Source organism: Amblyraja radiata, chromosome 9 (genome assembly GCF_010909765.2).
Source record: "Amblyraja radiata isolate CabotCenter1 chromosome 9, sAmbRad1.1.pri, whole genome shotgun sequence".
Classification (NCBI taxonomy): domain Eukaryota; kingdom Metazoa; phylum Chordata; class Chondrichthyes; order Rajiformes; family Rajidae; genus Amblyraja; species Amblyraja radiata.
In genome coordinates this window covers 42,293,136-42,310,471 of record NC_045964.1, presented here as the reverse complement: position 1 = coordinate 42,310,471, position 17,336 = coordinate 42,293,136, and the positions used below count along the sequence as shown (strand labels likewise).

The window sequence follows — 17,336 nt, the reverse complement described above, 5'->3', positions numbered from 1 at the left end:
GAGATGCTCCTGTGACAGGCACCCCTACGAGCAGGAGGATCTGCAGGTACTCAATGTCAACTTTGTTCCCTCTAAGCAGCTGCAGTGCCTGGTTGAGCACACCGCCAACGACCCCGACCTGCAACAGCTCGCAGCTGTCATCCAGCGGGGGTGGCCCAGCAGACGCACCTCACTGCCTGCGGGCGCCCACCCTTTCTTTCTGGTCCGCTCCGGGACGGCATCATCATCAAGGGTCACAAGGTGGTCGTCCCTGCCTCCCTATACGACTTGTACTACAACGCTGCCCACATGGGGCATCCCGGAGCCGATGCCACCGTCTCACATGCCCAACAACAATACTATTGGCCTGGCATGGCCAAGTACATTAAAGCCCGAGTAGCCTCCTGTCCTGATTGCAACACTCTTGCCCCACATCAGCAGCGCCAGCCACTTCTGCAGCAGCCTGCGCCTGCCATGCCCTGGACCTCGCTGGCTGCTGACATATTCGAATGACGAGGCAAGCACTACCTGGTGTTGGTTGATTCATACTCCAACTGGTTCGAAGTGGACTTTCTCCCTGCTATCACCTCTGAAATGGTTATCAGCAAGCTGCGCAGACACTTTGCTACCTTTGGGTCCCCGGTCCGCTTGCAGACCGACAACGGCCGTCAGTTCGCCAGTGCAGAATTCCAGGCTTTCGCTGTGAAGTGGAACTTCACTCACTATACCAGCAGCCCCGAATATCCGCAGAGCAACGGCCTGGCCGAGCAAGCTGTCCGCAGTGCCAAGAATTTGCTCGAGCAGTCTCGTCTCTCCAATGGTGACTTCTACCTGGGTCTACTAAACCTTCGCAACATCTCACGGGACCCTACCATACGATCCCCTGCCCAGCGTCTGATGTCCCAGGTGCTTCGCCCACCGATGCCGATCGCCCAACAATCCCTGGTGCCCAAGGTCCTCCAGCCTGCCGCCATTCAGCAACGGATTGCTCACAAGCATGAGGTACAGCGCCGCTCTCACGACAAGTCCTGCCGCCCGCTCTCAACACTACTGCCTGGCCAGGTCGTCTGCATGCAGACAGTCACCGGATTCTCTCGACTCGCAACCGTTGTTGGTGTGGACACTTCCCCGAGATCTTACCTGGTGGACTTTGATGGAACTGTCTACCGCCGGAGCCGCCAGCACCTGTTGGCCGTTAACGAGCCTCTGCTTCCTCCTGCGGATCACTACGCTCCTCCGTTGCGTTTCAAGCCTGTCATTACTAATTACCCCACAGCTCCCTGCATGCCCCGGTCAGTTCGCTTGCCGCGTTCTCCTCCCTCTGCGCTTCCTGCTTTCGGGCAGATGATCTCCTCCCCTGCTCGTTCTCCTTCTCCTCCTTCTCCCCCGTCTCCTCCTCCTGGATCACCTGTGCCGGTTGGGTCACCTCCCGCATTCCCGGTCGGGTCGCCGCCGACTTTCTCCTTCCCGGCTGCTACTGCTCCGCCTCCTCTACTATCTGGTGGGGAGGGTGATGGTGCTATACGCACACGCTCGGGTCGGGTTGTCAAACCTCCTGTCCGCTACGGTGATTTTGTTTAAATTTGCATGTGTTGTATAATCACACTGCTACTGTTATAACTTCAATTTTAGATTTCTAAGGGAAAGGATGTAGATGGTTTATGCATGCAATCTATAATGTAGCTACCTCAATACCACTAACCATGCCCAGTCATCTCAGTATAACTGTGATATCTTCCCCTTGCTCCTCCCTTGGTTCCAGTACGCCTGAAGACTAGATGCAGTCAGTACTGGGACGTGTTTGACATGTGCCTTTATTAAAGACTCAGTAAAGTTACAGTGTGTCAGACTTAACTCCTTTACAATATGCTAATATTATTTATTATTCATCATATGCAAGGAATAATGCTTTCAGCATCTGCAGTGTTTTCTTTTTGACTGCTTTCCTCAGTTTATTTCACTGTGATAGATCACATACTATCAGTAAAATGATGACAGAGTTTGCCATTGCAATGGCTAGTTACATTGATTCATCTGAAGCTAAAGATTAACTGATGAATTCTTGCTGTCTTCCTCTGGGCCATGACTTCACATTACAGCATGACATCAGTGGACCAACTCACTGATATTCTCTCATTAACTGATCTTGTGATTTGTGCTTGCAAACTTGTGGTTCCTCAATGTGGGCAATCTGTTTCCCACTTCCTTCCTCACATGCGTAACCAGGACAGTCTCACTGTGACCCTAATCATTCTGTAACCCACCACTTTATTGTTCCATGCTGGATTCAATCTCCTCTCCCTCGCCACTTCCAGTGTTCTGACAAAGCTCAAAACAAATTTCAAGAACAGCAAGTAACTTGATATCTAACTTGAGACTGAAGAAGGGTCCCGACCCGAAACTTCACCCATCCTTTTTCTGCAGAGATGCTGCCTGATCCGTTGATCTAACTTGATATGCTGGTTTACTAAGCAAAACCTATTTCAGATTTAGGCTGAGCTTTCGAGTCCCTTTACAACGGAGGTTATGGTGATGTGCTTGAATTAGTTGAGGCTAAGTGAGATATGTGGAACAAGGCACCTTTCGCCAAATTTTAATGTGGTTTGAGTGGCCTGTTAAACAATAAGTTTACTAAAAAAAGAGAAAATAAGTCGTCAGAACCTAGATTCCAAGGTTATTGGGGGTGTGTATTACTCTGAAAATGTATGTTACTAGTAACCACCAAAATTACATTTTCTCCAATAACATCACCATTCCCTTTGAGTAGCTTATACTCACCCAGAGCTGGGAGAGTGAGCCTGCCAATTCATTCCCCATTTGGAAATCTAGGAAATCACTACTTATGAGGTATTAACATGATATGTGAGTATTATGGCCTGAAGAAAGATAACAACCTGAAACATCGTCTACCATTCCTCCCACAGATGCTTCTTGGCCCTTTGAGTTCCTCCAGAGTCTTGCTGATTTAACCCCCTTGGTTGAGATGATTCTGGCCTTGGCAGGAAAGATCTTGCCTCAAGCCGTGGGCAGTGTGGTTCTGAATCCATTGATGAAGTTGATATAAACAAACTAACTCCTCTGATTCATGTCCCACTTGCCATTCAACAATCTCTACTGTCTCACTGGCTAAAAATGTGGTCGACATGGTTCCCCCCTCTCCCCTCGTCACAACCACATCACAACCCTTCTTTCCTCGTTAGATATACGAGATAGATTGGGTTCCAATCCCCAAGCCATTGTTTACACCCCCCCAAATGTGGGGGTTGGGGGGGGAATCATTATAGGCATTCTCAGGCTTAGAACCATTGTCACATTTTCCGTCAACCTTTTTTTGCTCAAGGGAGAACATACCCAGCTTCTCAAACGTCCCCTGAGACATCCCTCATTTCAAGCCAAGGGTTGTCAATGGTTATGGCGAGAAGGCAGGAGAATGGACTTAGGAGGAAGAGATAGATCAGCCATGATTGAATGGCAGAGCACACTTGATGGGCCCCATGGCCTAATTCTACTCCTATTCCTTCTGACCTTCTGACATTACCCTGGGGAAAAAACTCTGTGCATTCACCCTATCAATTCCCTTCATGAATGATTTACATGTATACACGTATTACAACATGTATACACATTTACAGGTTCACCCCAGCCTCCTGCGCTCCAAAGAATACTGTCATGGCTTATCAACCTCTCCCTTTCGCTCACGTTCTTAAGTCCTGGCATCATCCTTGTAAATTTCAGATTGGTCTAAATATTTGTGAAATGACATTTTTTAAAGTATATATGGTACAAAATAAAATGCTTGAAAGGAAACTAACTCAATATCACTGAACATAAACCTGTTGGACGCATATCTTTAGTGACTGCCTTCAAATGATGAGACACAACACTCTGAACGCAATGTGATTACAATGGATGTGAATTACTTTCACTTTGACAATATTTGCCTGCTCATTAGATTTTGGTGACGTACATAGAACATAGTACAGCACAGTTAGTGGCACGATGGCGCAGTGGGTGGCACGGTGGCATAGCGGTAGAGTTGCTGCCTTACAGTGCTGGAGGCCCATGTTCGATCCTGTCTACATGTCCTCTCAGTACGTTGTACGATTTCCCCGTTACCTGCGTGGGTTTTCTCTGAGATCTTCGGTTTCCTCCCACACTCCAAACATGTACAGGTTTGTAGATTAATTGGCTTGGTAAAATTTAAATAAATGTCCCTCATATGTAGGATAGTGCTAATGTGCGGGGATTACTGGTCGGTGCCAACTCCGTGGGCCGAAGGGCCTGTTTCTGCACTGTATCTCTAAACTAAAAACACAGAAACAGGCCCTTCAGCCCAACATGTCTGTATCAACCATGATGCCAAGACAAATTCATCTTTGCCTGCACATAATCCATATCTCTCCATTGCTTGCATATCCAAGCCTAAGACCCCTTGAATGCCACTAACATAACCTTCATCAAAGGAGATCAAATTCTACAGTCCACAAAATGAATCACAGACTATGCCTTATTTTATTGCTTTATCGGATGCGAGCATCGACAGATGTGAATCTGTTTCTCCTCTTACACCCCCCCCCCCCCCCCCCACCCCCCCACCCCCACCCCGTGCATTGGAGGGTTATCACCATGGCAACCTCATACTGCTGCTAACTGCACTGGTTTTTCACCACCTAGGCGCCTATGGATTGTGCTCAGCGGACACCAATCAAGGCTACTTTAACTCTTCCTCTTAAAAGGGCAACCCACAATGTGGCCGAAACAGATGCTGGCACGTCTTTTAAACTACTGGAGCACACTTGCAAACAATGGAAAAGAAAGATGCCAAAGAAGTGGGTGAGCTGTGTTTCTCAGCTGTTTTACTGAAAGTTCTGAGAAAATTAGGATTGGTTTATGCTGTGGTTTATTAATAGCACATGTACTGAGTGAGGTACAGTGAAAAGCTTTCATTTACATGCCATCCAATTAAATACTATACATCAATATTGTATTCTTTTCTTCTGGCTGTATGGTAATTTGCATATCACTGTACCTTAATTGGTACATGTGACAATAAAAGACCTTTGAATCAAGACAAACGCAGGTAACATCGTGGAGGAAAGAAAAAGATGCGGTGTGCGGAATATCTACAGATTGCTGGGATCTGACTGGTGGGATTTCTGGCACTGACACAGAGGAAGTAAGAATAGGAAATGTTTAGAGGGATACTAGACTAAGTGGGACTAATGCAGGGCCGTGGACTTAACATTGGAGCCTGCATTCCCTTGCTTGGGATCGAAGTTCCAACAGCGGCCTGTGGATTTCAAATTCGAGGAGCTCGCAGTCTCGGGTAGAGACTGATGTCGGGAAGCTCCAAGCAGCAGGAGGTTCGACCAGCCCCGACTCGGGAGTCGGATCGCCCGGCGCGGGGAGCTGAGATCCCCCTGAGGCAGGAGCTTGATTGCCCCGATGAGGAGGGCTCGTCCGCCGATGCCGGGAGCCAAGATCGCCCAGCAACGGAAGATTCTAGTGCCCCGACCACGGGAGAACAAAGAAGGGAAGAAAATTGAACTTTTTTTGCCTTCCATCACAGTGGGGAATGTGGGGGAGTAGCTGTGGTGGATTTTCATGTTAAAAACTTATTTGGGTGTCTTGCTGCTCTTTATTGGCATGACTGTCTGGCAATCTGAAGTTCACTGTACCTTAACTGGTACATGTGACAATAAACTGACTTTGACCAACTGCAACACTCTCCTCAGGCATTGCTCAATTCACCAAGCGTCACACAGTTGTCAGCAGTCTGTGACAACTAGCGCTCGTACCTGCGTTCATAGGGCCAGACAATGATGAATGTAAGTGTGGCAAACAAGTAAATCGAGTGGCGTAGCAGGCATATGGTATGTCACCTTCATTGGTCTGGGAGACCTGATAGAAATGCATAAAATTATGAGAGGCATCGATAGTGTAGACGGTCAGAAGCTATTTCCCAGGGTAGGAAATGTCAAAGACAAAGCACAGTTTTAAGGTGAGAGCGCAAGGTTTAAAGGAGCTGTATGATACAAGTTTTGTACACAGAGTGGTGGGCATCTGGAACGCACTGCCAATGGTAGTGATGGAGTCAGATACAATAGTGGCATTTAAGAGGCTATTGAATAGGCAAATGGACATGGAAGGATGTGGATCATGTGCAGGCAGATTTGTTAATGTTGCATTATGTTTGATGCACACATAGTGGGCTGAAAGGCCTGTTCCTGTGCTGTACTTTTCTATGTCCTATTTTCTATGTTACACCCTTACCAAATCTCACCAGCTTGGATACTGTGTTTGTGCAATTTAGAGACCAGGAGTATGGGCAGCCTTGTTCTGATCTTCAAAATACAAATACTGCTCACAACTTTCCAATTCCTAAGATGTCTTTAAGAAAGTTACCTGATTTCTCTACATTTTTCTCCTTTTTGTGTATTTGTCAAACATGTATAAACAAATCTGCCTGTTAGCTGATTTACCAATGGGTCGGCTGCCAATAACTCGTTCATTCATGTTCATTTGATTGGCCCCCATGCATAACTTTCTGATTAGTATTTACTTCCTGCATTGGTGATTCTTTTGATTACATTGATGAGTTTATATTCAGCATGAATGAGAAATGATGGTTGTAGATTAGATTATATCATTACAAACTCCATCTGCTTTTCCCCCCACATACTTCAATATTTAGGCTTAGGTTTAACTTTCTTATTGTCATGTATACCAAGGTACAGTGAAAACGCTTTGTTTTGCAATCAGATCATATAATACTAAACATAAATACAATCAAGCCACGTACAATAGGAAGAGCAAAGGGGAAGATACGGAGTACAGAATATAGTTCCCAGCATTGTAACATAAAATTTCCATAGACAAAGTCCAATGTCTGCAACGGGGGCAGAGGTGAATCAGTAACCTAACGTGTAAAGACTGTTCAGAAGCCTGACAGAGGAGAAGAAGCTATTCCTGTCTGATTATACATGGTTTTAAGCTTCTGTTTTGCTGATTTTGCTCATTAACAAACCTAATATTTCAATTTCTTGTGTGGGTGAATTTTTTTCAGCGGGTTGATGATGCTGCGCAATGCTGAGGCTAGAAAATTACGTTGATTCTGTTTCTATTCCTGACAGCTACGTTTAATTATGTGACAATCTAATTTTCTGTTTCGCTCTGTTGTGGTTTACTATCCTTGTGCCTCTGCATTTCGACTTTCTGAAAACGTCATTTTGGTGCTGAATCATGAGAGGGTCTGGGTGGGCCAGGATCTAGGATTGAGGCACAGAATACATCCATCACACAGACCACAGACACCTCACCACTGACTCCATCTACACTTCACGCTGCCTCGGAAAAGCAGCCTGCATAATCAAAGGCTTGGCCCACCCCAGTCATTCCTCCTTCTGTCCACTTATGGTACTCATCTCGTCAGCTGCCAATTTGTCAACGTGGCTCAGAACCTGATTTCCAGCAGTGAGATTAGTTTAGTTTAGAGATACAACGTGGAAACAGGCCTTTCGGCCCACCGAGTCGGTGCTGACCAACAATACACCCATACACTACTTATATCCAACACACCAGGGGCAATTTACAGAAGCCAATTAAGCTACAAACCTGCAAATTTTTGGAATGTGGGGTGAAACCTGAGCACCCGGAGAAAAACTATGTGGTCAGAGGGAGAATGTACAAACTCACTACAGACAGCAATCGAGGCCAGGATCGAACATGGATCTCTGGCACTGTGAGGCAGCAACTCTACCACTGTGCTACTGTGCTGCCCCTGAGATGTCAGTGCTTAAACTACTGAGGTTTGCTTCCTACCAGGTGACAAAATGTGAAAAGAATTGTTCACTGACCAGATACAAATGATTGAACTCAAAAGGGCGGCACAGTGTCACATCCAGTAGAGCTGCTGCCTCACAATGCCAGAGATCCAGGTTCAATCCTGACCTCGGGTGTTGTCGATGTAGAGTTTACACGTGCGTGGATTTCCATCGGGTACTCCAGTTTCCCCCCACGTCCTAGAGATGTGCGGGTTTGTTTGGCCTCTGTAAATTTGCTCCTCGTGTGTAAGGAGTGGATGAGAAAGTGGAATAATATAGGACTTGTGTAAATAGGTCGGTGTCGACGGAGGGCTGGAGCTTTTTTCTATGCTGTATCTCTCAAATAAACATAAAACTTGATTAAACGGCAAGTGTAAATGGTAATCAAAAGTAAAAACTGTCTTTATTTTTTTCTGGCCTGACTGACGTGCTTACTGTCTAGAGGTGCAATTTACCTGCAATTGTAGCTTGTGAGATTTGAGTCCCAATCCTGAGCATTTCATTGAAGTTTTCTTGGTTTGTTGAAAGGGATATAATTTATATATTTTAATATCCTGAGTTCTGGGTGATTTATGGTGATTCTGCTTTGAAGTGACTGAACTATTGCTGCCCTTGAAGTGCTTTTTGAGTTGTCTGATTTGGCCTGTTTTTAATGGGTCTTTCCATTTGCTCTCTTCACCTGGTTTACTTGATTTTTCCTGCTTGAAACTTGCAGTGTTGTGGATTTTGAATGCTGCAAGGAAGCTCGTGTCCATAACTTTGTGCGTAAACCTGATAGAAGTATATAAAATTATGAGAGGCATAGAAAGGGTCATAACCTATATGTTAGACAGTTATAACCTTTTTCCCCAGGGTAGAATTGTCAAAGATGAGAGGGCATAGCTTTAAGGGCCTGTCCCACTTGGCCGTCATTTGCGTGCCATTTACGCGACCTCGTCATCGTGTTGAGACGCATGAGATGGTTGCATGGAGAGGGGTATGGAGTTGCGCGCGGTATCGGGCAGCGCTCCGGGATTTTGTTGGGCACAAAATCTTCGCGCGCCTCCAGCGTGACATATCGCGTACGCAAGCGGACGTATTGCGGTCGCTCGCGGGCGTCCTGACCTCGTACGTGTGGCGCGTGGTGACACATGATTACGTCACTGTGCGTAACCATGCACTGCAGCGCGCTCCCATTCGCAGTCGGCCACAATGAGAAAATAATTACACCGTAAGCATCAATGCTTTCAGAGTAATGCCTTCAGAGTAACACCTTAATATGTATTTTTGAAACATCCTTAGTTAAGGATTAAACATCTAGGTAAGGATCGCAGATTTTATATCCTAAAAGAACACCAGTAACCAAATTATTTTTTTTTAAATAACCACTCACAATTTTACTAACGCCATTTAAAAAAAAATTTGCAAAGTAATTCTTAAGCTGGGTTCAAACCCTCAAACTGCTATAATGGAAACAATTTTGTGTTTATTGGGAGTAATTCAGAAAGTAAATGAATTTTTCCAGCAAACAATAATTTTATCAATGTTTCACTTAACAAATGATGTCAATACGCTGACTAATTCTACTTGCAGAGCGAAAAAAATATTTGAAGGCGCATGATGACGGGTGACGACGGGCGCGACAGCCGGTGCGTGTCCCGTAAATGACGGCCAAGTGGGACAGGCCATTAAGGTGCGAGGGGCAAAATTTAAAGGGGATGTGCAGGACATGTTTTTTACACAGAGTGATGGGTACCTAGAACATGCTGCCTGGGTTGAAAGCAATTATGATAATGGAGTTCAAGAGGCTATCAGATAGGGACATAGACATGCAGAGAACTGGGGAAGTATCATGCTCAAACAAAGGATGTTAATTTAACCTAGCAACATATTTGACACGGACATTGTGGGGTGAAGGGTCAGTTCTGTACTGTTTTATGTTCTAAACCTCCTGAAAACATGTGTTCTCTCTTGTGTGGATCTTTATTTGAAGTCCTGTACAACATTACCAATTACATTTTTTAAATCTCGCTGTCAGCTTTTATTTGGTTCACATTATGTGAAATGGAATCATTTGTCCGGAGCTCCTTTGATGACTGGTGGCATATTCAGCTGAAGATACCGCGTACACATTTATTATTACTTTGTTGTTTCCTGCGTGTATCTATCTAAATCTGTCACCATAAAATCTGTGTTTAAAATCTAAGCTAATCATCTCACTATTCCATGCACGATCCCTGTGTATTTTCATGTACAAATTCATCTGGGCACATTTTTAACAGGTTGATTGCAGTATCAACATCCCGCCACAAAGTGGTATCGTTGAGCTTTACTTTTGCTCTATCAACAGACAGACATTCCCGTGTGTGTTTGTTGAGTTGTACGGTTGGCCTTCTTGCTTCTGGTAATGTGATGTCTACATATGGATAGTTGGCAAATCACTCAATCCAAAAGTGCGGATAAACTAATTCTTAAAGTACAATTAGAAAAGGGAGCACTGCAGAGTTGATAACTAAAAGTCCCACAGCTAATTTAGCTCTCTCTCATTAGTTCACACAGTTACACTTCCAAGCTAATTGACGAAACAGTATCATCACTGCGTATTCAATTTTCCAAGGCAACAGAAATAGGGAGATGGAAGAATATTAAAATTAATCGTTCTTCAGCTTGCCTCATTTGGCCCACACCTGCTTTGAGCACACAGCTTCCGCTGAGATTTAACAGCAGTGCTGTGTCACTCGTAACTTACAAGAAAGGCAGTCTCTCAGGGTCAAGGGCTTCGTGCTTCCTCTCCAGTTCAGCGGTTCTGAGGTGACTTAACAAGACATTAAGTTAAGGGGTCAGAAATATTAGAGAAAATGCATTTGAATTTGACTAAATTGCAAATAAATGTTGGACCCAACCAGAAGAAGAACCAGAGAACATGGGTTTAAGGTGACAAGGAAAAGATTTAAAAGGAACCTGAAGGGTAACTTTTTCACACAAAGGGTTGGTGGGTGTATGAAACAATCTGCTAGAGGAGGTAGTTGAGGCAGGGACTATCCGAACATTTAAGAAACAGTTAGACAGGTACATGGATAGGACAGGTTTGGAGGAATATGGACAAACCGCAGGCAGGTGGGACTAGTGTAGCTGGGACATGTTGGGACGTGTGGTCAAGTTGGGCTGAAGGGCCTGTTTTCACACTGTATCACTATGACTCTATGACTATACTGGAACCATTGGCCATGAGCTGATTAAGGCAATTCCATGAGTTTAATTTAAGCGCTGGTGGCTTCAAATGGTGGATGTCATAATCTGGCAAGATTTAGCCATGGGGTTTCCTCTGGGTGAATAGGGTGAACTGAAAATAGCTTCTAGATGTCCTCACTTAGGTTCAAACGTCTCACCCTGACATCAAGCTGGACTACTGGAGATGGACAGGAGGAAGATCCAATCATTATTGTGAATTTAGCAAGGGTACACTTGCCTTGTCTGTCTTCACATTAATATGCTTAAATATTACATTATTTACCACATTGTCAAGCGTTTCCAAAACTTTCCTCTCCCTTGTCATCGATATGATAAAATTAAGCAGAGTGTTTGCAATGCATTGTAACAAGAATGATGAACCTTATTAACAAGCTTGGGAGGCAAATCAACAGCTCACTTGCAAATTGTTAATTATCAATGTGATACTTCTGAGGAAAATCAAGGATGGAACATTGTATCCAAAACCTAGTCCCTGTTGTTATTGCATTCATTGCTTGGGTGAAAAATGAAGGATCTGTTATCCCTCCTTGTAAGGCAGAAAGAACGAGAGCTAAATGGAATTAAAGAGTAGTAACATCAGATCAATTAGTTATAACCAATGAAAAAAATGAGACAGAAAGAGAATTCTGTCTTGTACAGAAATATCAAGGATGGAGGAGAAGCATTATTGATTGAATTAGCTGTGTATTCTTCTTCTTGCGTTTGAGGCAGCAGATGTCTGCAGCTGGGTGATGCCATCCGGTTCGACATCCGTAGGTACCCGACCTAAAAAGGGCGCATGCTCCAGGTTGGCGCTAAGCTGCGGCGACTGTGGTTGCATTTCTGCTGCTGTCTCTGTTTGTTGTCGTTCGCCTGCCTGAGGTCAGTTGACAGGGCTCACCACGGGGAGGTCTACAACATGAGCCCCATTGGCTGTTTGAAAGATACAGTATGGAAACGGGCCCTAAGACCCATCGATCACCCATTCACATGAGTTCAATGTTATCCCACTTTCCCATCCACTCCCTACACACTAGGGCAATTTATCGAGGCTAATTAACCTACAAAGCAGCATTTGCAGGTTTGTGGGAGGAAATTGGAGCACCTGGAGGAAACCTATGCTGTCACAGGGAGAACATTCAAACTATACATGGACAGCACCCGAAGTCAGGAGGGAACTCTAGTCTCTGGTGTGGTGAGGTAGCAGCTCTACCAGCTGTGCCACTGTGCCACATTATGCTTACAAAAGCTGACAAAGTGCGTTGGAAGATCAAGTTCCAATTGTCTAAGCAGGACAATGGAATCATTTACCAGGAATGGAACAAAAGTACCAGGTTATAGTCTGTTCAGAATGCCAATGTGAGACATTACTGAAAGAAAGAGCACATTTTACAAAGATGATAGAACTTCACACAGATTTAATTTGAAAGGATGTAGTTCCATACCTTTCACTTCCACGTGATGAAACTAAGCAGCCCATGATTAGCTGGGTGCTTTTGCAATGTAGCCAATGTCATAATGCTGAGAAATATAACAGCCGCTAAATACAGAGAAAGATCCCATAAATAATAAAATCAGTTGTGGTATGAACATTGAATTCACCAATTTTAGATCACTAAAATTAATAACACCTTTTTTCCCGCCTCTCTTCCCTGTGCCCCACATACTGTAGATGCACAACCATTTCTCCCACTAGACTGCCCTGCTTTCCTCTTCCCTCTCCCCATCTCCTTCCACCTTCATCTCTTACTGTGGTTTCACATTTCATGCCTCTTCTTTCTTTATCTCACGGCCTTTTGACTTCATCCCTTCTCTGGCCTTTGTCCACCCATCTGCCAATCAAAATCTCCCTCACCTGTATCCACTCAGCACTTGCCAGGCTTTGTCCCACCCCCACCTCTCTTCCAGCTTTCTCCCTCTTATTACAATCAGTCTGAAAATTGGGTCCCAACTCAAAATGTAGCCCATCCATGATGCTGCCTGACCTGCTAAGTTCCTCCAGCACTTTGTGTCTTTTTTTGTGAACCAGTACCTGTAGTTCCTTGTGTCTACACCAGTGGTTCCCAACTTTTTTTGGCCATGCCCCACCTAATCACCTCTAAAATCCTGATGCCCCCCCCCCCCATATTTTAGCACAAGCAGACAAAGAAATAATTCTCAGAAAATGGAATTTACTCAAAATAACATCTGAAACATAAACTACATATGTTTACCTGATGCCCCCCTTAAAAATCAAATTGCCCCCCTGTGGGGCGTACGCCCCACGTTGGGAACCACTGGTCTACACTCAGTTGATAAATGTTGCCTGGCACATAGAGGGACCCACTAGCGCCATTGAATTAATTTAATCTGTCCCCAAGACTTCGGTTCAGTTTCTTATTGAAAAGATGGTGCATCCAAGAGTGGTGTTTGGAAATAGTGCGAAAATTTCAACAAATGCAACAAAAATGTCAGCGCACTTGTAAAACAGGGGACATACTGTGAATGATGGCTAGGAATGAGGGATAGGAATCACTATTCAACCTTTAAATGTGGTATCTGGGGATGGCAACATTCCAAGCAGAGAGAGTCTTGCACAGTTTGCAGTTGAATCAACTTGACTCCCTGAGTTTAAGTCTTGACCTCCACATTGGGAAAATAAACATAGCTTGGTACAACATTTATCCAGACTTGAAAATAGCATTTCTTTAAAGTATGTATTCTTAAAGGCAATTGCGATCTCTGACAATTGGATATTTTCAGAAGAGGACATTTTTATTGAAAGTCAAACACAATTTTAAAAAGACTAACTCAACATAGAAACATAGAAAACATAGAAAATAGGTGCAGGAGTAGGCCATTCGGCCCTTCGAGCCTGCACCACCATTCAATATGATCATGGCTGATCATCCAAATCAATATCCCATACCTGCCTTCTCTCCATACCCCCTGATCCCTTTAGCCACAAGGGCCACATCTAACTCCCTCTTAAATATAGCCAATGAACTGGCCTCAACTACCTTCTGTGGCAGAAATTTCCACAGATTCACCACTCTCTGTGTAAAAAATGATTTTCTCATCACGGTCCTAAAAGACTTCCCTCTTATCCTTAAACTGTGTCCCCTTGTTCTGGACTTCCCCAACATCGGGAATAATCTTCCTGCATTTAGCCTGTCCAACCCCTTAAGAATTTTGTAAGTTTCTATAAGACCCCCCCTCAATCTTCTAAATTCTAGCGTGTACAAGCCGAGTCTATCCAGTCTTTCTTCATATGAAAGTCCTGCCATCCCAGGAATCAGTCTGGTGAACCTTCTCTGTACTCCCTCTATGGCAAGAATGTCTTTCCTCAGATTTGGAGACCAAAACTGTACGCAATACTCCAGGTGTGGTCTCACCAAGACCCTGTACAACTGCAGTAGAACCTCCCTGCTCTTATACTCAAATCCTTTTGCTATGAATGCTAACATACCATTCGCTTTCTTCACTGCCTCAAGTTTTGGAGTATCTTGGATAAATAGAGATTTTTATTTTTTGTACAATTTGAAGATAATGGCAAGCTCCCAACAACAGTAAGTAGTTAATTGAACTGTTGGTATTGCAAGTGAAGCCCGTTTTAGTTGTCATGTGTGCTGGGGATATCTAAGTTGCCAAATTAATGCATGCATTTGTTTGGTGTGCCCTCTGGGGACAATGAAAATAAGAGAGAATAAGTAAAAGGGTAGAGATTAAGCAAGGGAAGGTAAATGAGGGGAGAATCTCATTAGAAATTGAAATGAGATCGTGCAGAAAAGACGGGAGTTGGAGTTAGGTTTATTATTGTCAAGTATAAAAGCTTTCGTTTGCATGCTATCCAATCAAATCAGACAATAATATGCATGAATGCAATCAAGCCACGTTCAACACAACAGGTAGAGCAAAGAGAAAAAATACCAGAGTTTCAAATAGAGTTCTAAGCATTGCAGCGTAATGATTCCAGAGAAAAACTCCAATGTCTGCATTGAGATAGGTTGGAAAATCAGGACTAGACTCTAGGATATTGAAGGACCATTCAGAGGTCTGATAACGGAGGGGAAGAAGCTGTTCCTGAGTCTGGTCGTGTGCCCTTTCATTCTACCCGACAAGAATAGGGAGAAGAAGGAATGACTCAGGTGAGACAATCTTGGATGTGATAATTTTGGATGCTTTCCCAAGGCATCATGAAGTGTAGATGAAGTCAATGGTGGAGTGTCTGGTCTATATGATGGACTGGCTACATCCACAACTCTGCAATTTTTGATGTTTTGAAAAGAGCTGTTCCCAAACTAAGCTGTGATGGAACTCGCCAAGGTACACAAAAATGCTGGAGAAACTCAGCGGGTGCAGCAGCAAAGGAAATAGGCAACGTTTCGGGCCGAAACCCTGAGTTTCTCCAGCATTTTTGCGTACCTTCGATTTTCCAGCTTCTGCAGTTCCTTCTTAAACACATGGAACTCGCCAATATGCTTTCTTTGTTGCATGTGGATATACTTAATTTCCTAAGCCTCCTTAGAAAGTAGAAGCAATGAGGTGCTTGTTTGGCTGTCACTTCAATGTGCTTGCTCCAGGACAGATTAGATTGTTGGTGATATTTACTCTAAGGAACTTGAAGCTCTCAACCATTTCCACTTCGGCACCATTGATGTTGATTGGGGCATGCATTACACCACAATTTCTGCAGTTGATAACTAACTCGTTCATCTTGCTGACATTGAGGGAGATTATGTTTATATAGACACCATATTACTAAGCCTTCTATCTCATTCACGTACTCTGTTCGAAAGTCCGAGCGTAAAAGAAATCAGCGATATTCAAGAAGTGCTTTTGTTTTACCTAGTACAAAACCGAAGAATATTTACAAGACGGGATGTGAACATTTGCCAGCAGAACACCAATCAGACACTGAGCAATCTTGAGCAAAACACAAAGTGCTGGAGGAACTCAACGGGTCAGGCAGCATCTGTAGATGGATTGGACAACAACGTGTACCATGGTATGAACATCTGATTTTAGGCAACTACAAAACCCTCCCCCTTTCCCTTCATCCCCAGAATTGCTGCCGAACCTGCTGAGTTACTTCAGCACTGTGTCTTTTTACGTAAATAATCCTCAGCAGTCCTTTGTATCTCCATAGTAGATCACAGATGTCGAGGTAGTGGTTAGTGCTGTGCAGTATTCAAGAGCTTGATGGTTGCTGGGAAGAAGCTGTTCTTAAACATGAAGGTCACAGTTATTAGGCTCCTAAAAGTTCAATTTGCACATGGATGTTTTATTTAAAACTAAGCATAGATATGGTGCACACGGTGAACGCCACAGCGAGCAAGGGGGCAATGAACAGAAGGACTGTGGACATACGGTCTACAACATTGAGGGATTGGGAAGATTACCAGAAATGAGTTTTCTGGAACATGGAACATAAAGATTCATTAATAACTTGGTAGACGGTGATACAGAGATTACAGCGGAGTTGCTGCCAACTCTGACAAACACTGGCACGGAACAGGTGTTGCGAGATAGTGGCCAGGTCAGACTGAAGCGAAGATTGTGTGGAAGCAAAAATGAGGAGGGGAGGGGGGGGGGGGGGATTGGAGATGCGTGTGGGTGTTAGAGAGGACCACGCAGTGTGGGGTGATGGATGTATGGTGGGTGGTAGGCTGTGGAATAAACAATAACTTTCAGGATCCTGTGGATTCTGCATCACACAGAGTTGTGTACTACTACAGTATGGGTGAACTTAGTGAAGATCATTCTCCATGAAGTATCCCCAGGCCTGAAACTTTAACTTTTTCTCTTCCCACTGATGCTGCCTGACCCACTGAATATTTCCAGCAGTTTCTGTTTTTATGTCAGACTTCCAGCAGCTGCTGTTATTTGGATTGTTTTTTCAGTCCAACCATAACGGTTGGTGAAAGTAAATGGATATTTTCTTTTCCAACAGTTGTTTTGCACAGGACCTGTAGACAGGATAGTTTTATTGTCAGGGACTAAAGGCCTAGCTGAGATAGAACGTCAGAAGCTTTTTCCCAAAGGTGGAAATGTCAGAGTAGAGGACAGAGCTTTAAGATGAGAAGGGCGACATTTAAAGGGGACGTGTGGGGCGAGGTTTTTTGCACAGAGGACGGTGGGTGTCTAGAATGCACTGCCAGGGGTGGTGGTGCAGGCAGATACGATAGTGGTATGTAAACATTTTTTCTAGGCACATGGATATGCAGGGAATGGGGGGATATGGATCACGTGCAGGCTCAGGTGATTGGTTTAAAATGGCATCATGTTTGACATAGACTTCTTCTTTTGCGTGGCGTGCACAGCCTGAAGTTGTTGGACAACTTG

The 17,336-nt window shown here is 44.2% G+C and overlaps 1 long non-coding RNA gene across 1 annotated transcript in view; it reads left to right on the top strand.

Moving 5' to 3' along the window:
* Positions 1 to 17,336, top strand: part of LOC116977011 — a 106,888-nt gene that overhangs the window by 78,215 nt on the left and 11,337 nt on the right. Inside the window, exon 2 of the long non-coding RNA XR_004413099.1 lies at positions 4,654 to 4,812. This is a non-coding gene — a long non-coding RNA (uncharacterized LOC116977011). The remainder of the gene's footprint in view (positions 1 to 4,653; positions 4,813 to 17,336) is intronic.